Source organism: Silene latifolia, chromosome 11 (assembly GCF_048544455.1).
Source record: "Silene latifolia isolate original U9 population chromosome 11, ASM4854445v1, whole genome shotgun sequence".
Taxonomy (NCBI): domain Eukaryota; kingdom Viridiplantae; phylum Streptophyta; class Magnoliopsida; order Caryophyllales; family Caryophyllaceae; genus Silene; species Silene latifolia.
This window is the reverse complement of record NC_133536.1, coordinates 155,425,252-155,450,767: the sequence shown is the minus strand read 5'-3', so window position 1 is coordinate 155,450,767 and position 25,516 is coordinate 155,425,252. Positions and strand designations below refer to the sequence as shown.

General features: G+C 40.1%; 1 pseudogene; it reads left to right on the top strand.

Annotated features, from left to right (window-relative positions):
* The first annotated feature begins 23,814 nt into the window (after positions 1-23,814).
* On the top strand, positions 23,815-25,247 carry LOC141615150 (elongation factor 1-alpha-like; annotated as a pseudogene).
* The last annotated feature ends 269 nt before the right edge of the window (positions 25,248-25,516 follow it).

Sequence of the window (25,516 nt, the reverse complement as noted above, 5' to 3'; positions counted from 1 at the left end):
CAGCCTCTAGCGCATCCAGCTCGGCTTTGAAAAGGGGAGATTCACCGTAACCGTTATCATCATCAAAATTGTCGTCTAAAACTAACCCAAGTAACAAATCATTGCTCTCTCTGGCCCAATCAGTCGACCGAGTGGAAATAATACTCGATCGATAGCTTTCCTCATGATAATCACTCGATTGAGTATATAAATCAACTCGGTCGAGTACTTCCTCTAAGCAACTTTTCGATCGAGTGGAATTTTCTGCTCGATCGAACCTTTCTTCAGGTGTTTCACTCGATCGACCAATATATTTCACTCGATCGAGTGATTCTTGCTGTACAGTGCTGGAATCCTCGTATAAGGCATCATTATCTGATAGAACTTCGCAATCCGAGTCATAAAAATCATCATCGGCATTAGGCAACATGGTTTCTTCATGGGAAAAACCGCTCTCTGCGTAGGTAACGCAGGCTTCTTCCAGTTGCCTAATTATTGACTCAGCAGCTAGCTGAGCTATGTCAGACTCGAGCTCATCAATTTGCGCACAAACCTGTCTATCATATTCTTGCCTTTTGAGTGCAAGTGCCTTCATCAAAGATTTCAGCTCATGCAATCTCTTTTTTTTCGTCTATCGGGAGGGGAGCTTGTTGTTGCGGTGGCGGATGAATAGAGGCTGTTGGTAGCCTCGTTGATAGGGTGGATGTGGCGGCACAACTACAAAAGGTTGACTAGCTCGTCTACGCTGCTTAAATGCATAGACCTCGTCATTTTCTAAGCAAAAAGTCGCATTGTGCTCGACGACACCACATCTCCCGCAGTAAATCACCTGCTGCGCCATATAATGGAACATAGGTGACGGGTTAAAGGTACTCAAGCCTTCCCTTTGACGATCTTTTACCTAAAACTGTCTAGGTAGGACCTGTAGGGCCTATCAAAACATCACTAAATCAAAAGATTAGAGCGACCTCAAGGGAAAAATCCCTTGAGGCTAAAAAATGAGAATTAAACAAATAAATAAAGTAGTTGCCTCCCGGCAACGGCGCCAAAATTTGATACGGTCGTTATGTATCAAAAATAAATACATAAGTACAACTAACAGAAGTCAACGGTAAGTAGGGTCGATCTCCACAGAGAGGCGGTCACTATCTACTTGTCTATTTGGTCTTTCTAAGGTCACAATTGGGGGTTTTGAATTGTTTTAACAAGACTAATAGGATTAAGCAAGAGAAAAGGGGATAAGAGAAATTAACAAGGAAGAGAGAGGGAACTAGGATTTCGGGTCATCAATTAACGTCAATTAATTGCGGTTAAGGTCACAGACTAGTCGATGTGTCGGTCTAAGGGGCAATGAATATCTCCTTCCGGTCTCAATTCGCCCTAAAATACTATTAGCTTAGCTTCCGCCCTCACTAAAGCATTCTATTGTTCATCTGCGGGTCTCACCCCTTCCAACCTTTAGGGTTAGGTCAAGGTTTACCAAAATTAAAAGGCTAATTGCATCGATTCAATCAGCTAGATACAATTAAGGGAAGCGATTAACAACAAAGACTAAAACAACAACGACGAATCTATGAACTAATTAGCAACTAACATTCATTCATCGAATCACCTAATCCTAGCAAGAGAAATTAGCTAGACATGGTAAAGGGAAGAACAAAAATAAAGAGAGAAATGAACATTAAATAAAATGAGAGAGAAGGGAAAAAGAATTAGTTACAGTAGATCCGGAAATAAAGAGAAGAACAAGATAACAGGAGAAAAAGCGTTCGATCCCCCTTAAACTGTTCTATCGTCTTCCTATTTATAGGAAAGACGATTTTATTAAACCTAATGACGAAATAAAACAAAAAGCCCGAGCCCATTAAAGAAACCACTCGATCGAGTGATTTAAAACTACTCGATCGAGTAGAACTAAGCTCAAACCTACTCGATCGAGTAAAATTACTACTCGATCGAGTAAACCCTAAAATGCATTCTTTCGATCGAGTAAAGAAAGTACTCGATCGAGGTATTCTACCATCCAAAACCACTCGATCGACCTATAAATTACTCGATCGAGTGATATCTGACTTCAGCAGCTCATAACTTTGTTAGTTTCAGCTTTGACTTGATTATTTAGCTCCCGAAATGGCTTCACGCATCCCAAGATAGCTACATTTCCGCTCCAAATTCACTCTTCCTCCAAATGCATGCAAAACGGACGGTAAAAGGCTTGATTTCACTACTTTCTGGTCCATTCCTGCAAATAGAACAAAATAAACCAAAGTAGCATATTCGGGGCATTTCGTAGCATAAAACTACGATAGTAACATAGAAATACGTGCATAAAAAGGCCTAAAAGGACTATATAAAATGCACGTATCAAATCTCCCAAACCGAACCTTTACTCGTCCTCGAGTAAACTAAATGCAACTAATGGAACGGAAAAGATAACTCAGAGCTAGCTACAAATGGCCACTTAAACTTATTTAATGCAAGCAAACTAATACTTATAGCAAACAGCCAAATGCAAACGAGTTATAAGATGTCTATGAAATAGCTGAACCGTCGACCTTGCAAGACCTTTAATAATGGACTCTCACGGGTCACTCTTCTCTCATGAAGCAAAGGGTAAGCATATGAATGTAAGAGAGAAAGAAATATAGTCGCTCACCTAAACTACGACCCACATAAACATGCATGCAACTAATATGATAGACAATTCTAGCTACCGTACATACATTCCAACCAAACAAGGTCCGTCACAGCCGAGGGCTTACAAAAATATGGTAAAGTGAGGCAATGGGTAAGAAAAGGCAAAACATTTATGGAAATGTGGAGGTATAGGCGGCCAAGCTAGTACCTAAACAAAACCATATGACAACATCCATTTCCAACTCAATTATAGAATTAAGCGCATATGCCCTTCATTTGGCACAAACTCACCAAACCGAACTAAAAATACTCCTCAATAAATATAAATAAAATATAGGAGCGAAACCGTCTCATCAAACAACATCTTTTTCTTTCTTTTTTTTTTCATCACGGTTTCTTTTTTTTTTTCGTATTCTTGTTTTCTTTTTCTTTTTCCGTTTCATTTTTTTCTTTTTTTTTTTTCGTTTTTTTTTTCAATTCTTTTCTTTCATCCTCCTTTTCTTCATAAATTACCAACTCCAAATCATCAGATACAAGCCAAACTTGGCAAAATAAACAGTATACCCACCACAACATACACTGACTAGCTTGACAAGGCAGGCTAAATTTGGAATGTAGCTAAGGGTCAACAGGCAAATTTGGCTAATGTGGAGTTTAATGGGTGAAAATGAAAGAAAGGGGAATGTAAGCACCTCCCTGCATGTGACACCAACCACTAACCCGAATGTATGCAGGCAAAAATTAATTGAATTTCATAAATGTGCAAATTGATGATACATGTTATGCAAGGAGTAACTACTCACAATCCTACATGAAACCGGTCATAAATGACACCAGTTATTAAAGCTCTAATTCTTAGAATTTTTAAGTAGTTTGCCAAAATTTCAGGTCAAGTCTATTCGTTCAGCTAAATTTTAACATAAACTCGTAGATATGCAAAATGACAAAGCTAAAAAGATAATTAGTTTAATGCAAGGTTTAAGCAAAAAGACAATTGCCGTGCAATTTCATCATTGAAATCTCTTGTTCGACTCGACCTATATGCAAAAATAAACGTGAAAATTTTTGAATTTTAGAAATTTTTCAATTTTATGGGATTTTTGAATTTTATAAAAATAAACAACAGTGCATACAGAAATTAAACGTGATAACATAAATGCAATAAAAACATAAATGCAGACACAGATATGGATGCATAACCTCCCCAAACCAAACCATACAATGCCCTCATTGTACCAAAACATGGAAACGAAACGCAAACTAAAAGAGAAAGAGAGTAAATACGGAAAGCTTATAGGATACGCGAAAAAGGGACCTCCCCAAACCAGCCAGCAACGTGGGAGGCCGCAAACAGCCGCCAAACATCGTCATAGGAAACTAATCCAAGCATAGGGCATCTTAAACAGCTCGATCGAGGAAGAGTAATGGTCGATCGAGTTGTTTCTCCTTGGCAGGTACTCGATCGAGTAGATTAAATGCTCGATCGAGTGATTTCAGCAGAAAAAGTTTTCGATCGAGTACAAAAAGTACTCGATCGAGTCATCCTCAGTGGAAACCTGCAAAGACGCAACAAAAACAGCCCCACAAAACTAACAAAGCAAGCTTAACTGAATAGTCTATGTATGAAGACCAATTATTGCAACTAAAAAGAAATTTAATGTTCGAAAAACAACTGAAAATAAAATCTCTCCGGTTTGCCTCCCGGGTAGCGCTAGTTTCAGACAGGTCCCAGCTCGACCTTCTTTTTCATCCAGCTGCTCTAATCAGTCACAATTAAAACAGCTCAAAGCTCTTAACATGAGATCATATATCTGCGAATGTGCTACACAAGAGCATAAGTAGCACTATAATATAAAAATAAAATAGGAAATTGAAATATTTAATCGTTTAAGCCTGACAAACTTCCTATGACAGCTCCTAAATTTGTCAATAAAATAAAGGAGCACAGGAGCAATTAATAATAATCTAGGGCATTGTTTTAGTTTAACAAATTTGAGATGACAAGAACGGTGAAAAACTGTTAAATTAACTGACCAACTGGGCGGGGGTATAACATTAAAAGAAAGAACACGAGTCATATGAGGTAGCGTACTATTAATATTAACAACAATAAAATTATCGCTAACTACCTCAGCTGGGTTTCTCTCAATATCGGAATCATTGATAAAAGAATATAATACCTCATCCGTGCTAGGACCAGTTACCGACTCAGCTGTCTTCTCGTCGCCCTCCTCGGTGGATTCCGTCCGTAAATCATGACCTCTAGCGCATCCAGCTCGGCTTTGAAAAGGGGAGATTCACCGTAACCGTTATCATCATCAAAATTGTCGTCTAAAACTAACCCAAGTAACAAATCATTGCTCTCTCTGGCCCAATCAGTCGACCGAGTGGAAATAATACTCGATCGATAGCTTTCCTCATGATAATCACTCGATTGAGTATATAAATCAACTCGGTCGAGTACTTCCTCTAAGCAACTTTTCGATCGAGTGGAATTTTTTGCTCGATCGAACCTTTCTTCAGGTGTTTCACTCGATCGACCAATATATTTCACTCGATCGAGTGATTCTTGCTGTACAGTGCTGGAATCCTCGTATAAGGCATCATTATCTGATAGAACTTCGCAATCCGAGTCATAAAAATCATCATCGGCATTAGGCAACATGGTTTCTTCATGGGAAAAACCGCTCTCTGCGTAGGTAACGCAGGCTTCTTCCAGTTGCCTAATTATTGACTCAGCAGCTAGCTGAGCTATGTCAGACTCGAGCTCATCAATTTGCGCACAAACCTGTCTATCATATTCTTGCCTTTTGAGTGCAAGTGCCTTCATCAAAGATTTCAGCTCCGCAATCTCTTTTTTCTGTCTATCAGGAGGGGGAGCTTGTTGTTGCGGTGGCCAGATGAATAGAGGCTGTTGGTAGCCTCGTTGATAGGGTGGATGTGGCGGCACAACTACAAAAGGTTGACTAGCTCGTCTACGCTGCTTAAATGCATAGACCTCGTCATTTTCGGCCTAAGCAAAAGCGCATGCATTGTGCTGCAAGAACACCACATCTCCCGCATGATAAATCACCTCTTTGCGCCATATAATGGAACATAGGTGACGGGTTAAAGGTACTCAAGCCTTCCCTTTGACGATCTTTTACCTAAAACTGTCTAGGTAGGACCTGTAGGGCCTATCAAAACATCACTAAATCAAAAGATTAGAGCGACCTCAAGGGAAAAATCCCTTGAGGCTAAAAACAGACAGAATTAAACAAATAAATAAAGTAGTTGCCTCCCCGGCAACGACGCCAAAATTTGATACGGTCGTTATGTATCAAAAATAAATACATAAGTACAACTAACAGAAGTCAACGGTAAGTAGGGTCGATCTCCACAGAGAGGCGGTCACTATCTACTTGTCTATTTGGTCTGTCTAAGGTCACAATTGGGGGTTTTGAATTGTTTTAACAAGACTAATAGGATTAAGCAAGAGAAAAGGGGATAAGAGAAATTAACAAGGAAGAGAGAGGGAACTAGGATTTCGGGTCATCAATTAACGTCAATTAATTGCGGTTAAGGTCACAGACTAGTCGATGTGTCGGTCTAAGGGGCAATGAATATCTCCTTCCGGTCTCAATTCGCCCTAAAATACTATTAGCTTAGCTTCCGCCCTCACTAAAGCATTCTATTGTTCACTGCGGGTCTCACCCCTTCCAACCTTCCGGGTTAGGTCAAGGTTTACCAAAATTAAAAGGCTAATTGCATCGATTCAATCAGCTAGATACAATTAAGGGAAGCGATTAACAACAAAGACTAAAACAACAACGACGAATCTATGAACTAATTAGCAACTAACATTCATTCATCGAATCACCTAATCCTAGCAAGAGAAATTAGCTAGACATGGTAAAGGGAAGAACAAAAATAAAGAGAGAAATGAACATTAAATAAAATGAGAGAGAAGGGAAAAAGAATTAGTTACAGTAGATCCGGAAATAAAGAGAAGAACAAGATAACAGGAGAAAAGCAGCGTTCGATCCCCCTTAAACTGTTCTATCGTCTTCCTATTTATAGGAAAGACGATTTTATTAAACCTAATGACGAAATAAAACAAAAAGCCCGAGCCCATTAAAGAAACCACTCGATCGAGTGATTTAAAACTACTCGATCGAGTAGAACTAAGCTCAAACCTACTCGATCGAGTAAAATTACTACTCGATCGAGTAAACCCTAAAATGCATTCTTTCGATCGAGTAAAGAAAGTACTCGATCGAGGTATTCTACCATCCAAAACCACTCGATCGACCTATAAATTACTCGATCGAGTGATATCTGACTTCAGCAGCTCATAACTTTGTTAGTTTCAGCTTTCACTTGATTATTTAGCTCCCGAAATGGCTTCACGCATCCCAAGATAGCTACATTTCCGCTCCAAATTCACTCTTCCTCCAAATGCATGCAAAACGGACGGTAAAAGGCTTGATTTCACTACTTTCTGGTCCATTCCTGCAAATAGAACAAAATAAACCAAAGTAGCATATTCGGGGCATTTCGTAGCATAAAACTACGATAGTAACATAGAAATACGTGCATAAAAAGGCCTAAAAGGACTATATAAAATGCACGTATCAAATCTCCCCAAACCGAACCTTTACTCGTCCTCGAGTAAACTAAATGCAACTAATGGAACGGAAAAGATAACTCAGAGCTAGCTACAAATGGCCACTTAAACTTATTTAATGCAAGCAAACTAATACTTATAGCAAACAGCCAAATGCAAACGAGTTATAAGATGTCTATGAAATAGCTGAACCGTCGACCTTGCAAGACCTTTAATAATGGACTCTCACGGGTCACTCTTCTCTCATGAAGCAAAGGGTAAGCATATGAATGTAAGAGAGAAAGAAATATAGTCGCTCACCTAAACTACGACCCACATAAACATGCATGCAACTAATATGATAGACAATTCTAGCTACCGTACATACATTCCAACCAAACAAGGTCCGTCACAGCCGAGGGCTTACAAAAATATGGTAAAGTGAGGCAATGGGTAAGAAAAGGCAAAACATTTATGGAAATGTGGAGGTATAGGCGGCCAAGCTAGTACCTAAACAAAACCATATGACAACATCCATTTCCAACTCAATTATAGAATTAAGCGCATATGCCCTTCATTTGGCACAAACTCACCAAACCGAACTAAAAATACTCCTCAATAAATATAAATAAAATATAGGAGCGAAACCGTCTCATCAAACAACATCTTTTTCTTTCTTTTTTTTTCATCACGGTTTCTTTTTTTTTTTCGTATTCTTGTTTTCTTTTTCTTTTTCCGTTTCATTTTTTTCTTTTTTTTTTTTCGTTTTTTTTTTCAATTCTTTTCTTTCATCCTCCTTTTCTTCATAAATTACCAACTCCAAATCATCAGATACAAGCCAAACTTGGCAAAATAAACAGTATACCCACCACAACATACACTGACTAGCTTGACAAGGCAGGCTAAATTTGGAATGTAGCTAAGGGTCAACAGGCAAATTTGGCTAATGTGGAGTTTAATGGGTGAAAATGAAAGAAAGGGGAATGTAAGCACCTCCCTGCATGTGACACCAACCACTAACCCGAATGTATGCAGGCAAAAATTAATTGAATTTCATAAATGTGCAAATTGATGATACATGTTATGCAAGGAGTAACTACTCACAATCCTACATGAAACCGGTCATAAATGACACCAGTTATTAAAGCTCTAATTCTTAGAATTTTTAAGTAGTTTGCCAAAATTTCAGGTCAAGTCTATTCGTTCAGCTAAATTTTAACATAAACTCGTAGATATGCAAAATGACAAAGCTAAAAAGATAATTAGTTTAATGCAAGGTTTAAGCAAAAAGACAATTGCAGTGCAATTTCATCATTGAAATCTACTGTTCCGACTCGACCTATATGCAAAAATAAACGTGAAAATTTTTGAATTTTAGAAATTTTTCAATTTTATGGGATTTTTGAATTTTATAAAAATAAACAACAGTGCATACAGAAATTAAACGTGATAACATAAATGCAATAAAAACATAAATGCAGACACAGATATGGATGCATAACCTCCCCAAACCAAACCATACAATGCCCTCATTGTACCAAAACATGGAAACGAAACGCAAACTAAAAGAGAAAGAGAGTAAATACGGAAAGCTTATAGGATACGCGAAAAAGGGACCTCCCCAAACCAGCCAGCAACGTGGGAGGCCGCAAACAGCCGCCAAACATCGTCATAGGAAACTAATCCAAGCATAGGGCATCTTAAACAGCTCGATCGAGGAAGAGTAATGGTCGATCGAGTTGTTTCTCCTTGGCAGGTACTCGATCGAGTAGATTAAATGCTCGATCGAGTGATTTCAGCAGAAAAAGTTTTCGATCGAGTACAAAAAGTACTCGATCGAGTCATCCTCAGTGGAAACCTGCAAAGACGCAACAAAAACAGCCCCACAAAACTAACAAAGCAAGCTTAACTGAATAGTCTATGTATGAAGACCAATTATTGCAACTAAAAAGAAATTTAATGTTCGAAAAACAACTGAAAATAAAATCTCTCCGGTTTGCCTCCCGGGTAGCGCTAGTTTCAGACAGGTCCCAGCTCGACCTTCTTTTTCATCCAGCTGCTCTAATCAGTCACAATTAAAACAGCTCAAAGCTCTTAACATGAGATCATATATCTGCGCATGTGCTACACAAGAGCATAAGTAGCACTATAATATAAAAATAAAATAGGAAATTGAAATATTTAATCGTTTAAGCCTGACAAACTTCCTATGACAGCTCCTAAATTTGTCAATAAAATAAAGGAGCACAGGAGCAATTAATAATAATCTAGGGCATTGTTTTAGTTTAACAAATTTGAGATGACAAGAACGGTGAAAAACTGTTAAATTAACTGACCAACTGGGCGGGGGTATAGCATTAAAAGAAAGAACACGAGTCATATGAGGTAGCGTACTATTAATATTAACAACAATAAAATTATCGCTAACTACCTCAGCTGGGTTGCTCTCAATGTCGGAATCATTGATAAAAGAATATAATACCTCATCCGTGCTAGGACCAGTTACCGACTCAGCTGTCTTCTCGTCGCCCTCCTCAGTGGATTCCGTCCCGTAAATCGTAGCCTCTAGCGCATCCAGCTCGGCTTTGAAAAGGGGAGATTCACCGTAACCGTTATCATCATCAAAATTGTCATCTAAAACTAACCCAAGTAACAAATCATTGCTCTCTCTGGCCCAATCAGTCGACCGAGTGGAAATAATACTCGATCGATAGCTTTCCTCATGATAATCACTCGATTGAGTATATAAATCAACTCGGTCGAGTACTTCCTCTAAGCCACTTTTCGATCGAGTGGAATTTTCTGCTCGATCGAACCTTTCTTCAGGTGTTTCACTCGATCGACCAATATATTTCACTCGATCGAGTGATTCTTGCTGTACAGTGCTGGAATCCTCGCATAAGGCATCATTATCTGATAGAACTTCGCAATCCGAGTCATAAAAATCATCATCGGCATTAGGCAACATGGTTTCTTCATGGGAAAAACCGCTCTCTGCGTAGGTAACGCAGGCTTCTTCCAGTTGCCTAATTATTGACTCAGCAGCTAGCTGAGTTATGTCAGACTCGAGCTCATCAATTTGCGCACAAACCTGTCTATCATATTCTTGCCTTTTGAGTGCAAGTGCCTTCATCAAAGATTTCAGCTCCGCAATCTCTTTTTTCTGTCTATCAGGAGGGGGAGCTTGTTGTTGCGGTGGCCAGATGAATGGAGGCTGTTGGTAGCCTCGTTGATAGGGTGGATGTGGCGGCACAACTACAAAAGGTTGACTAGCTCGTCTACGCTGCTTAAATGCATAGACCTCGTCATTTTCAGCTAAGCAAAAAGCTGCATTGTGTTCAGCAGCACCACATCTCCCGCAGTAAATCACCTGCTGCGCCATATAATGGAACATAGGTGACGGGTCAAAGGTACTCAAGCCTTCCCTTTGACAATCTTTTACCTAAAACTGTCTAGGTAGGACCTGTAGGGCCTATCAAAACATCACTAAATCAAAAGATTAGAGCGACCTCAAGGGAAAAATCCCTTGAGGCTAAAAACAGACAGAATTAAACAAATAAATAAAGTAGTTGCCTCCCCGGCAACGACGCCAAAATTTGATACGGTCGTTATGTATCAAAAATAAATACATAAGTACAACTAACAGAAGTCAACGGTAAGTAGGGTCGATCTCCACAGGGAGGCGGTCACTATCTACTTGTCTATTTGGTCTGTCTAAGGTCACAATTGGGGGTTTTGAATTGTTTTAACAAGACTAATAGGATTAAGCAAGAGAAAAGGGGATAAGAGAAATTAACAAGGAAGAGAGAGGGAACTAGGATTTCGGGTCATCAATTAACGTCAATTAATTGCGGTTAAGGTCACACATTAGTCGATGTGTCGGTCTAAGGGGCAATGAATATCTCCTTCCGGTCTCAATTCGCCCTAAAATACTATTAGCTTAGCTTCCGCCCTCACTAAAGCATTCTATTGTTCACTGCGGGTCTCACCCCTTCCAACCTTCCGGTCTAGGTCAAGGTTTACCAAAATTAAAAGGCTAATTGCATCGATTCAATCAACTAGATACAATTAAGGGCAGCGATTAACAACAAAGACTAAAACAACAACGACAAATCTATGAACTAATTAGCAACTAACATTCATTCATCGAATCACCTAATCCTAGCAAGAGAAATTAGCTAGACATGGTAAAGGGAAGAACAAAAATAAAGAGAGAAATGAACATTAAATAAAATGAGAGAGAAGGGAAAAAGAATTAGTTACAGTAGATCCGGAAATAAAGAGAAGAACAAGATAACAGGAGAAAAGCAGCGTTCGATCCCCCTTAAACTGTTCTATCGTCTTCCTATTTATAGGAAAGACGATTTTATTAAACCTAATGACGAAATAAAACAAAAAGCCCGAGCCCATTAAAGAAACCACTCGATCGAGTGATTTAAAACTACTCGATCGAGTAAAACTAAGCTCAAACCTACTCGATCGAGTAAAATTACTACTCGATCGAGTAAACCCTAAAATGCATTCTTTCGATCGAGTAAAGAAAGTACTCGATCGAGGTATTCTACCATCCAAAACCACTCGATCGACCTATAAATTACTCGATCGAGTGATATCTGACTTCAGCAGCTCATAACTTTGTTAGTTTCAGCTTTGACTTGATTATTTAGCTCCCGAAATGGCTTCACGCATCCCAAGACAGCTACATTTCCGCTCCAAATTCACTCTTCCTCCAAATGCATGCAAAACGGACGGTAAAAGACTTGATTTCACTACTTTCTGGTCCATTCCTGCAAATAGAACAAAATAAACCAAAGTAGCATATTCGGGGCATTTCGTAGCATAAAACTACGATAGTAACATAGAAATACGTGCATAAAAAGGCCTAAAAGGACTATATAAAATGCACGTATCAAATCTCCCCAAACCGAACCTTTACTCGTCCTCGAGTAAACTAAATGCAACTAATGGAACGGAAAAGATAACTCAGAGCTAGCTACAAATGCCCACTTAAACTAATTTAATGCAAGCAAACTAATACTTATAGCAAACAGCCAAATGCAAACGAGTTATAAGATGTCTATGAAATAGCTGAACCGTCGACCTTGCAAGACCTTTAACAATGGACTCTCACGGGTCACTCTTCTCTCATGAAGCAAAGGGTAAGCATATGAATGTAAGAGAGAAAGAAATATAGTCACTCACCTAAACTACGACCCACATAAACATGCATGCAACTAATATGATAGACAATTCTAGCTACCGTACATACATTCCAACCAAACAAGGTCCGTCACAGCCAAGGGCTTACAAAAATATGGTAAAGTGAGGCAATGGGTAAGAAAAGGCAAAACATTTATGGAAATGTGGAGGTATAGGCGGCCAAGCTAGTACCTAAACAAAACCATATGACAACATCCATTTCCAACTCAATTATAGAATTAAGCGCATATGCCCTTCATTTGGCACAAACTCACCAAACCGAACTAAAAGTACTCCTCAATAAATATAAATAAAGCATAGGAGCGAAACCATCTCATCAAACAACATCTTTTTCTTTCTTTTTTTTCATCACGGTTTCTTTTTTTTTTTCGTATTCTTGTTTTCTTTTTCTTTTTTTCGTTTCATTTATTTCTTTTTTTTTTTCTTTTTTTTTTTTTTCAATTCTTTTCTTTCATCCTCCTTTTCTTCATAAATTACCAACTCCAAATCATCAGATACAAGCCAAACTTGGCACAATAAACAGTATACCCACCACAACATACACTGACTAGCTTGACAAGGCAGGCTAAATTTGGAATGTAGCTAAGGGTCAACATGCAAATTTGGCTAATGTGGAGTTTAATGGGTGAAAATGAAAGAAAGGGGAATGTAAACACCTCCCTGCATGTGACACCAACCACTAACCCGAATGTATGCATGCAAAAATTAATTGAATTTCATAAATGTGCAAATTGATGATACATGTTATGCAAGGAGTAACTACTCACAATCCTACATGAAACCGGTCATAAATGACACCAGTTATTAAAGCTCTAATTTTTAGAATTTTTAAGTAGTTTGCCAAAATTTCAGGTCAAGTCTATTCGTTCAGCTAAATTTTAACATAAACTCGTAGATATGAAAAATGACAAAGCTAAAAAGATAATAAGTTTAATGCAAGGTTTAAGCAAAAAGACAATTGCAGTGCAATTTCATCATTGAAATCTACTGTTCCGACTCGGCCTATATGCAAAAATAAACGTGAAAATTTTTGAATTTTAGAAATTTTTCTATTTTATGGGATTTTTGAATTTTATAAAAATAAACAACAGTGCATACAGAAATTAAACGTGATAACATAAATGTAATAAAAACATAAGTGCAGACACAGATATGGATGCATAACCTCCCCAAACCAAACCGTACAATGCCCTCATTGTACCAAAACATGGAAAGGAAACGCAAACTAAAAGAGAAAGAGAGTAAATACGGAAAGCTTACAGGATACGCGAAAAAGGGACCTCCCCAAACCAGCCAGCAACGTGGGAGGCCGCAAACAGCGGCCAAACATCGTCATAGGAAACTAATCCAAGCATAGGGCATCTTAAACAGCTCGATCGAGGAAGAGTAATGGTCGATCGAGTTGTTTCTCCTTGGCAGGTACTCGATCGAGTAGATTAAATGCTCGATCGAGTGATTTCTGCTGAAAAAGTTTTCGATCGAGTACAAAAAGTACTCTATTGAGTCATCCTCAGTGGAAACCTGCAAAGACGTAACAAAAACAGCCCCACAAAACTAACAAAGCAAGCTTAACTGAATAGTCTATGGTACGAAGACCAATTATTACAACTAAAAAGAAATTTAATGTTCGAAAAAGAACTGAAAATAAAATCTCTCTGGTTGCCTCCCGGGTAGCGCTAGTTTCAGACAGGTCCAGCTCGACCTTCTTTTTCATCCAGCTGCTCCAATCAGTCACAATCAAAACAGCTCAAAGCTCTTAGCATGAGATCATATTTCTGCGCATGTGCTACACAAGAGCATAAGTAGCACCATAATATAAAAATAAAATAGGAAATTGAAATATTTAATCGTTTAAGCCTGACAAACTTCCTATGACAGCTCCTAAATTTGTCAATAAAACAAAGGAGCGCAGGAGCAATTAATAATAATCTAGGGCATTGTTTTAGTTTAACAAATTTGAGATGACAAGAACGGTGAAAACCTGTTAAATTAACTGACCAACTGGGAGGGGGTATATCATTAAAAGAAAGAACACGAGTCATATGAGGTAGCGTACTATTAATATTAACAATAATAAAATTATCGCTAACTACCTCAGCTGGGTTGCTCTCAATGTCGGAATCATTGACAAAAGAGTATAATACCTCATCCGTGCTAGGAGCAGTTACCGACTCAGCTGTCTTCTCGTCGCCCTCCTCAGTGGATTCCGTCCCGTAAATCGCAGCTTCTAGCGCATCCAGCTCGGCTTTGAAAAGGGGAGATTCACCGTAACCATTATCATCATCAAAATTGTCGTCTAAAACTAACCCAAGTAACAAATCATTGCTCTCTCTGGCCCAATCAGTCGATCGAGTGGAAATAATACTCGATCGATAGCTTTCCTCATGATAATCACTCGATCGAGTATATAAATCAACTCGATCGAGTACTTCCTCTAAGCAATTGTTCGATCGAGTGGAATTTTCTGCTCGATCGAACCTTTCTTCAGGTGTTTCACTCGATCGACCAATATATTTCACTCGATCGAGTGATTCTTGCTGTACAGTGCTGGAATCCTCGTATAAGCAAATTCTGTCAGAGTCACCCCCGTGTCGTGTCGATACCGAATTTGCGTCACGTTCACGACATCCTGTTTGTCAGTCTGTCAGTATGCATCCGTGTAAGTCAATGTCGCGATGGTCATGTGTCTCCAATATATCAAATCACGGTTCTACGAGCAACAAGACTCAATTTTAAGCTTCACAACTTTCGAAACTCCTATCTCCCCTCACGTGAGATATTACATGCTAGTTGCTTATATGCTAATTGCTCGCATTCTTGTGTGCTTACGTGCTTATATGTTTGCATGTTACGTGCTTGTCTATACGACTGCGGATTTGCGTGGTCACTAACCATGCAGGTAATCTTGAGAAGACAAACGCACTCCAACCGAGTACTGCGTTCTTCCCAAAAAAACGCCGACCCATCAATTCCAAGGGCTTTAACCCCGCCGATTACATGGCATACGCTACCTCCCAACGAGCAACAACTCATATCCCCGGCGAATCCTGAGAAGTTTCTAACTCCCCAGCGAGTGCCGATTTTCAAATGGAAGTCACACAGGTCTTTCAAAGATCCTCACAACATCATTCATGATCCTAATGCAGCGCTCTCCCTAAATGGTTTTCTAGAGAGCCTTGCTCAGATGATTTATCCCCACGGATTTCATTTAGGACCCCAACAAGTTGAAGTTCGTTGCTTCCTAGCTGAACCTAACAACGTCAACCTGGTTGGAAGTCATTACCGGACAGTATCTTGAATTAAGCCCGATGTTTTAGGCTATTTCCCACAATCGATCTTTCGACCATCGATGGCTGGTGAGCCTCAAAACGCATAACATTTAACATGGCTGGCAAGCCTCACAACGCACATTCAACATGGCTGAAGAACCTTAAAACGCACCTTCAACACGGCTGACGATCCTTTGCGCGCAAACAAGAAACAATTCAAGGACATATCCCGAAGATGCCTTAGGTATGACTTCTTCTTATGACTGGCGAGCCTCTATACGTAGTCTAATGGACTTTAAACGACCCGAATCGGAAGTCGACAGACTCTAAACTATTCCCAACGACAGGTCCTTGACTCGAATCCCTAAGACGCCTCGACGTCGTCCCTCCCGACGGCAGGTCATTGGCTTAAACCCTTTTGAGTCGCCTCGACGTCGTAATGTGCTTCAGGTTGTAATCTTTGATTGACCTGGAGGCTATACTTTGACTTTCGCCCTGTCCAAGTCTCAGTCAAAGTGAGGGCTCTGTAGATACCCAATATCCGCACCTTCCAAAAACCACCTGATGATGATCGGACTATAACGTGTTTTTGATATGCGTGCGTGGATTGGCTATTCATGAGACAGTTTAATGCATTACTCGGATATGAAAAATGATTTCAAAAATGTTTTTCTAACTTCATTTGCATTAAAACAACACTATTTAGAGTTAAAAACGTCTTCGGACCCAAAACCGACTCAGAAACCCGCAACTCGAGTCAATCTGAGTCAACCCAAATCTCGAATGTCAAAAATAATGCCATGAATGTCTTTGTCATGTCATTTGTATTAAAATGACCCTAATTGGAGTAAAAAACGACACCGGGCCAAAAACCGACTCCAAATTCAAATCCCGACTTAACACGGGTCAAAACCGAGTCAAGCACACAAAATACCTACCTCAAATAACATCCAAAATCATCTTATTAGGTGCCCATATTGTAACATGATATCCTATTTGATTACCATAAATCAAACCAACCAAACAATAGATAGAGGAAAGGCCACGTCCAAATTGAAAATGACAGGGCACCCCATTGCATAGCAGGCAAACTCAACCGACCTACCATCCCACATTTATTTATAAATACCAACCTTCATACATCATAATCCTCACGCTAGTGTCCCCCCCCCACCTCTCTCTAAAACTTCTAGACTCGACTTCCTAAGTCACAAAATCGACACGTGTTTTCGACCTACCGATCGAAAACACAAGCCTTACACATTTTGTTTGGTACCGTCGTCGTGCATTCGACTGACCCACTCGACCAACTCAACATTAATCAATAGGTTTTTCAACAACATGTTTTCAACACATTTTTAAAACAAAATCCTTTTTTAAGGCACTCTTTTAAACTTCTTTGATCGTGAGAAGTCGCTACGAGAAAACCGTCTCTAAAGTAGTCTACCTCGCAAACATCAACACACGTAAGTTTGAGGGTGTAAATATCTCACTTATTTCATGTCTTTGTTATTTCTATGAGTTTATAAGCATGAACAATGTATAACACAATTCAAATATAGGTTAGACGAGCCAAAACCGGATTTTGGCCTCAGACAGGGGCTATTTGCGTTGCAGGGAGGCTCGCGCCTCAATGCCCCTCAGGCCTTAATCCAGCCGTGTTTGTTCTCGTCTTTCCTCTTTATTTTATTTCTTATTTGCAATCGGTTTTTACCATTTGAATTCATTTTTATGACAAATATTTTAACCATCCCGAAAATCATCCTTGGTTCCATATACCATGACGGTTTAATCCGTGACTCGGTAATATTAATTGGTTAATTACATTTTAAAGGAAATTCTTTTCTTTTTTTTTTTTACCATTTTTCTCATTTATTTACATTTGTAAATATATTAGTCATAATTCATAATCATCCTTGGTTCTTTATACCATGTCGGTTTAATCCGAGTACGGTGTTAAATATCGACTAATTATAAATAAATGAACTTAACAGAAATAGTTCAAATCAAACATTTTCCTTTCACTTTTATTTCATTTTATTTTTATATTTATCTTGGCCATACTGCATATCACCCTTGGTTAAAATAAATACCATGTTGATTTAATTCGGATAAGGTGATGAAACAGTTAAGCACATATATTTTACATTTTTATTTGTAAACTATGCTTTTCTAACTTGCAAATCTGACAATGAATATTACTAACACAATATTAATTATTCCGAGTCATGCAAATTATACTTGCAAATCCTTTAAACACAAATACGGTTTTAAACAACCCTTTTAACAACCAGGAGGCACCTCTTGGCTCGCCCCATGACTCGCGCCCCAAGAGTCTGCCTATTCCACCTTTCAAAACCTGGACAAGCCTTGTTCCCTCACCAATCGGCTCGCGCCCTAATGGGTTGTCTGGCACTGTTATGTCTCATTTTAGCACTTGTCTAAGACGATCCCGATTACGGTTAATTCGAATACGTGACGGATCAGATTGACAAGTTTATGTTTTTATACTTTATCTTTCAAACACATTTTTTTTCAAAAAAATGGATCGTGTTAAGCATCATAACCCGAATTTGGTAAATGGATGTTTAATTTCCGTTTCACATGCAAATCAATCTAAGTCCAACTTTGACACCAATTTATTGGTACATGCATAAACAACTAACTTAGGAATTCTCACATGTTAGGTTAAGCTTTTGGATGCGCATTCATGCATTTAAAGCGTTGTATCAACTTTTGCACTTAAAAAACCATGATCGATCAGTAGAGGCCGCTAACGCGGGCGGGATTGGGTGTCCGATTACAGGGCTTCCCAATACTTACCCTCACCCCTTACTCATAACCTTTGGATAGTGGATGGCCATATCCAGGGCGTACGAGAGTCATTTTAGGCATAGAATCCTAAAAGGGGGACGAGTCCTTATCTTTAGTACCTATGTCAAGCACCGCTTTTTGCCTTGATGGACCTAGGTATAAAGTGGATTCAAACGGGTTCCAAGCATCCCACAAATGCTTGGTGGCGACTCCGAACATCTCTGCATCGTTTCGAGACATTTGCCGAGACGAAACCGACCGATCTAAATTGATCCGGTCAAAAGCATTTTTACGCCGCCGACCGTGGCTTTCAAAAGACCGTTGCATGTCCACAGTTTGGCTTGGCGTGCAGGTAGCTCGTAACTACGGATCGGTAGGTGGCCCCCATGCCCTTATATCGGTGTGTGGCCCATGTCCACACTCGGACCCTGTGAGAAACTTCCCTGATAAGGCCCCGACGCTCCTCCATTTCTGGCACTGGTACAGTCGTACCTCTTGTGGCCTATTCCCCCACAGTTGAAGCAAGTAAGGTTAGAGTTGTCACTATGTGGACGCGGGCCCACGGGGGCGCTTGGGAAACAAGCGTTTGCATTTGTGGAGTCGCCACCAATTTATTGTGGAAAATTGGAAACCGTTCGAATACCTCGTGTCATGTCAAGACACAGAGTAGTGACATGAACACCAAGAACTCGTTACCCTTAGCATTCTATGTCTAGAATGAATCTCGTGGATGCCAATGAACACGGATGTTCACAGAGATCTGGAGTAAGGGGTGAGGGTACGTATTGGGAAGCTCTTTTGAATGTTTGATCGAACACCTAATCCCGCTCGCCTCGATAGCGGCCTCTACTAATGATTAGGGAAGTTATCTATACTCGATATGTTGTCGATTATATGCATGCAATGCAACATCCAATAAATTAATCATAGCATGTGAGAATTAACTAAGTCGGTTAACACGTAGTTTAATCATACACTTGGGTCGAAGTTGGAATTAAGATTGATTACATGTGAAAGCATACAAGTGATACATGAAAATAAATACAATAATAAATACAATAAAGGAAAATTACAATGGGTTAATTGATTTATGTCGAAAATACATCTAAAACGGATAATTTTAGAAAAGAAAGAACAAATAAATAGACAAACAGAAATTAGGGTGATAATACGAATAATAGCTAGATTAATACGTAATTAATAAACTAGGTCAAGGCAACACGGGAGTTCAGGGACAGAAATCAACCAGGAACAGGCGCAGCAGAGTTGCGTCCCTTGGAAGAGGCGCAGCAGTTGCTGCGTCCGTTCCTTGGCTCAGTTCTGGCTGTGAAGCCGGAATTGCAAATCGTTAATGCTCGTTGGTGATTTTAATGATCGATTAATGGTATTTGACTCGGATGAAAGTGATTAGCAAGTTATTTACATATGATTAAGGGTCATAAAAACATAAAACATGGATGAAAACTAAATAGGACGAATTATTTACAAGATTAATAAGGTTAATTAACAAATTAGCAAACTAAATAAACTAATTAGACTAAACAGATTATTAATGATGACAATAAATAACAGATGAAAATATATCAATGACGAATTCCAGAGACTCAATTTTGATGAATCGAACCTCTAAGAACCGAATTTGATTTTAATGACGAAAACCCGCAAATATGAATTACTTGGGATTTAAGTCGGGATATTAATGACGAAATAATTAACAAAGGATGATGAATAATATGTTAAATTACTATGTGAGTGAAATAAGAACAAACAAAGACGAAAGAAAACAAAAGGACGAAACCAACAGAAGACGAAGGAAGAAGAAGAGAAGCAGGAATGGCGGCAACCTCTGGAAGAGGCGCAGCAAGTGCTGCGTCCTTTCCAAGAGGCGCAGCAGTTGCTGCGTCCCTTCTCGACGTCTGTCTCCTGTTAATCCGCAAAAAGGGTTTAAACAAAGGAGTTTTAGAAATCGGTTTTAATTGTATTTTCGACATAAACCTTACAATATGATTACAATAAATACATAACAATAAATAAAAGAGAGATTTACACCCTCAGACTTACATGTTTGACGAAACGAGATGAACTAAGTTAACGATTAGTGATGCTCGACTCGAATGTAGACGAAAGTGCCCTCGTAAGAGGAATTAAGACAGATTGATTAAAGTTGATTATTGTGGAGTTGGTCAAATTGGTCGGTCATGCAAAACGAGGCTGGTACTCAGAAGGATCCGAGCTTACGTGGTCGAATATTCAAGCACGTAGACGCCAAGAAGTAAGAACGTGGTCTAGAATGCAAAGGGAGAAGAGAAGGGCGGACACTCGCGTGAGAAATATGTGAGACCGAAGGTCTCTATTTATACTAATCACACGGAGGAAGTAGGGTTTTTCGGAGAAACTTTGGAAGTGAATCTCGAAAAGATATGAAAAGATACGAAAGATACGCAGAAAAGGACTTGGGAAGAGGCGCAGCAGGCACTGCGTCCCTTGGAAGAGGCGCAGCACCTGCTGCGTCCTTTCCCAGGTGGTTTCCTCCTGCGGAAGAAAGATTTTCGTGTTTAGTTTATGGAATAATGGAATAATTTGGTTTTCCTTAATATTTTGTGTGAATATTACGGGAAATTGTTTACCAAAGATTAAAAGATTTATAAAATATGGAATAGAAATATCCGAAACATTCCAGAACATTCTGACTCGGTTTTAATGGTTATCAGAAAATGAAGACGGTTTTAGGCCCGAACTCCAAATGTACTCTAATTACTGCCAAAACGACCGTATCGGCACGTACATGATAATTAAGAGGTAGACACATGTGTTTGAGCGATCACCTGACGATAAACTTACGAACTGTCACAAATCGTTCCGCGTACCAAACATGCGGCCCAATCATCACCGGGTGGTTTGCGGGAGGTGCAGAAATGAGGTATCTACACACTAACACTCCGACCACCACCCCTTCCCCAAGCTCGAGATCCTCCACAAAACCCAGATCCTCCCGAAAAGGCTCTAGACTGACCATAATTGCCTTTCTTGTGGCTCGATTAATTGCCGCTCTCACTTTCTGCTTTCCTCTTTTCGGTGGTGGTTCTCTCCATAGCCTCTTTGGATAAATCCACCAACCTCTCAGTTGCCCGGCCCTTATGTATACATCCTTTAGATCGGTGATAACCCCGGCTGGTAACCTATTCATTATCTTGGGTGCCAACCCCCTCTCGAAATGAAGAGCTAAACCACACTGCCCCAGCTGCATGTCCTCCGCATAACGTGACAACTCAAGGAACCGGTGATAGTATTCCGTAACCGTCATGTCATTAGTCATGGTGAAAGAATCGAACTCGGATCTCAACTTGTGACGGATGTGTTCCGGCACAAATTGTTCTCTCATGGCGCTCTTCAAACCCGACCACGGTATAACACCGACCCCCTCATCCCTATAGAAAGCTCTAACATCTTCTTTCACATTCTGCCACCACACTGCAGCCTCACCCCTCAGGTAGTACACTACCTGCTCAACAGCTAACTCTGCCGGACACTTTACAACCTCTAGGAGACTCTCCATCTCACGGTGCCATTTGTCAAGCAGCTTAGGTTCCCCGGTGCTCTCATAAGTGGATGGGTTGAAGCGGGCGATGATAGTGCTCAGGTGGGTAGCATCCACCAATTTCTCCGGCCCCTTACCCACATTCTTAAGAGCCTCAAGGAGTGCATCATGTTGCTCGATCATACGGGCTACCTCATCTGTGGTCATCTCAGATGCTTGGACATACGTGGCTGAGTTCTTTGGCGGCATTTTGAGCTGATAAGAAGCAAGGATACACAGCCTACGGCTCAAAATAAACATGACCCTCCGCCAAAGAAGTACTCGGCTGAGTATGGTGAGATACTCGGTCGAGTATGGACTATTCGGTCGAGTATTACTTATACTCGGTCGAGTGTTCCACTCCAGTAGCCAATGTCAGAAACACAGAAAATATACTCGGTCGAGTATGGTGATACTCGGTCGAGTATGCTCCACTCGGTCGAGTATGCTCTAATACTCGGTCGAGCTGACACAACCAGTAGCTACTGCTACGCACACCCCAAACAACACTCGGTCGATTGCTGGGTTACTCGGCCGAGTACCCCCTACTCGGTCGAGTACCTGCCCTGCTCGGCCGAGTCAGGCCAAAACGAACTGCAACTATCACAATCTTACTTAAACATACTTCTCTACCAAGATATATACGATATACACTACCCATTTGAAAGCCACATAATAAACATTTAACATGCTTAACATTTTTCATGCTCAAAATCTAACATCGACAAATTCTCAATGCATTTTTCACTTTCTATCATGTACCACTCCTTTCATCACTTCATCCATCCATTGAACAAGATTCAAGTTTCAAATGCTACACACACATGACTCGACATACAATAGTTTCCCCCCATGTGACCGGCTTGAGATCGTAAGGGCCTTAATGCGACTTCGAGACGTCTCCCAAGTCTTTGCGGTAGTTCCAAGCAACTCTCCCCGGTTGCGCAGCCATGTTTTGGAATTTGTATCCATTCTTATCATTGCATAAGATGGAGGGTGTAATTTTCGTTGCTATTTCGATTGTGGTACTTGCTACAAAACCACTTTCACAGCCGAGATTTCATTCTCTTGTTCATGTCTGAGGGAACTGTAGCCAATCGTGTAAGGCGAAGAGTCTCCGCGACTTTTTTTGTTGGTTTAAATCCGACCAGTTCCTATCTTATTGTGGTTTCCACTCCTTTGTGTTTATAGTTTTCGACTCTTTAGTTTGATTCGTTGAGAATTAATATATCATTCCGGGTATCCAACAAGCGATTTTGTAACCTTCTAGAGATTTTTTTTTTCTAAGACTGTCCTGTTAGTTTGTAATGAATGATGACTCCGTAGTAGTTAATGAACATATCCATACCATCTTTGGACATGTACCTTTAAGGCATAACCTAGATGCTCAAGGTGAAGAATTTTGTTTGATTTTCTGTCACAGGTATATAGTTTATTGAATCTGTTTTTAATGACTTGTTATTTTCTAGCATATGACTTCTCAAGTATGCGAGTTTTGCGTTTCTTAGGACATGGTATTGTCAACAGTCCTTGAAGGGGTTACTTGTATGGCTGGACTTGGTGATCAATCTTTTGACAATTTATCATAGATTTGTGTTACTGGTATTCACTGGCATATGTTTTTTCTTTAATGTTTAAATTGTTACGCTTCTTCCCAGATTGTATTGGACTATTGTCCAGTTCAACGATTAAAGGCTTTTTTTCCTTTTCAGTTTTTTTGATAAGAATTCATCATGGGAAAGGAAAAGGTTCATATCAGTCTTAATGTTATCGGGCATGTCAACTGTGGCAAGTCCACCACTACTGGTCATTTGATCTACAAGCTTGGTGGTATTGACAAGCGTGTTATTGAGAGATTTGAGAAGGAAGCTGCTGAGATGAACAAGAGGTCTTTCAAGTATGCTTGGGTGGTTGACAAGCTCAAGGCCGAGCGTGAGCGTGGTATCACCATTGATATTGCCTTGTGGAAATTTGAGACCACCATGTACTACTGCACTGTCATTGATGCTCCTGGTCACCGTGACTTTATCAAGAACATGATTACTAGTACTTCCCAGGCTGATTGTGCCGTCCTCATTATTGACTCCACCACTGGAGGTTTTGAGGCTGGTATCTCTAAGGATGGTCAGACCCGTGAGCACGCTCTTCTTGCTTTCACCCTTGGTGTGAGGCAAGTGATCTGTTGCCTGAACAAGGTATATTTTGCCTTGCTTGTTGCTTCTTGATATATTTTGTAAATTTTGACATTGTTTCTGGCTTCTGACTATTGGTTTATTTAATGACAGATGGATGCCACCACCCCCAAGTACTCAAAGTCTAGGTATGAGGAAATTGTCAAAGAAGTTGCTTCATACCTTAAGAAGGTTGGTACAACCCTGAGAAGGTCCCCTTTGTTCCCATATCTGGTTTTGAGGGTGACAATATGATTGAAAGGTCCTCCAACCTTGACTGGTACAAGGGACCAACCCTTCTCGAGGCCCTTGACCAAGTCCAGGAGCCTAAGAGGCCCTCGGACAAGCCCCTTCGTCTTCCTCTCCAGGATGTCTACAAGATTGGAGGTATTAGAATAGTTCCTGTAGGTCGTGTTGAGACTGGTGTCATCAAACCTAGTATGCTTGTGACCTTTGGTCCCACCGGGTTGACAACTGAAGTCAAGTCAGTCGAGATGCACCATGAGTCTATGCCAGAGGCCCTCCCAAGTGACAATGTTGGGTTCAACGTGAAAAACGTTGCTGTCAAGGATCTGAAGCGTGGTTACGTGGCCTCAGACTCTAGGAACGATCCAGCCAAGGAGGCAGCCAACTTTACAGCACATGTCATCATCATGAACCACCCTGGCCAAATTGGAAACGGCTATACCCCTGTGCTCGACTGCCACACCTCGTACATTGCTGTCAACTTTACTGAGCTCGTCACCAAAATCGACAGACGATCAGGAAATGAGCTAGAGAAGGAGCCTAAGTTTTTAAAGAATGGTGATGCGGGTATGGTGAAGATGATTCCTACCAAACCCATGGTCGTTGAGACCTTCTTAGAGTACCCACCACTTGGTCGGTTTGCTGTGAGGGACATGAGGCAGACAGTTGCGGTGGGTTTCATTAAGAATGTTGAGAAGAAGGATCCAACCGGAGCCAAGGTTACCATGGCTGCCCTGAAGAAGAAATGAACCGCGTTGTCATCTATCACAGATTATAAAGACGTGATTTACAGTGCGTTTGTGTTTTGTTTTAGTTTTAGTTTCATGGTTTGTGGTCAAGGTTCGTCTCCAACATCTGGCACCTATTCTCAGAATTGGGTGCTTGATCGTCGATGGCAAGATTTTGATTTACAACCTCTGTTATCTTTCGTTGTAACCTACCTTTTAAGATTGTCGTACCTATGTTGCATCATGTGAATTTCTTAGTGTAATTGAATTTTACAGTGATTTCCCTTTTG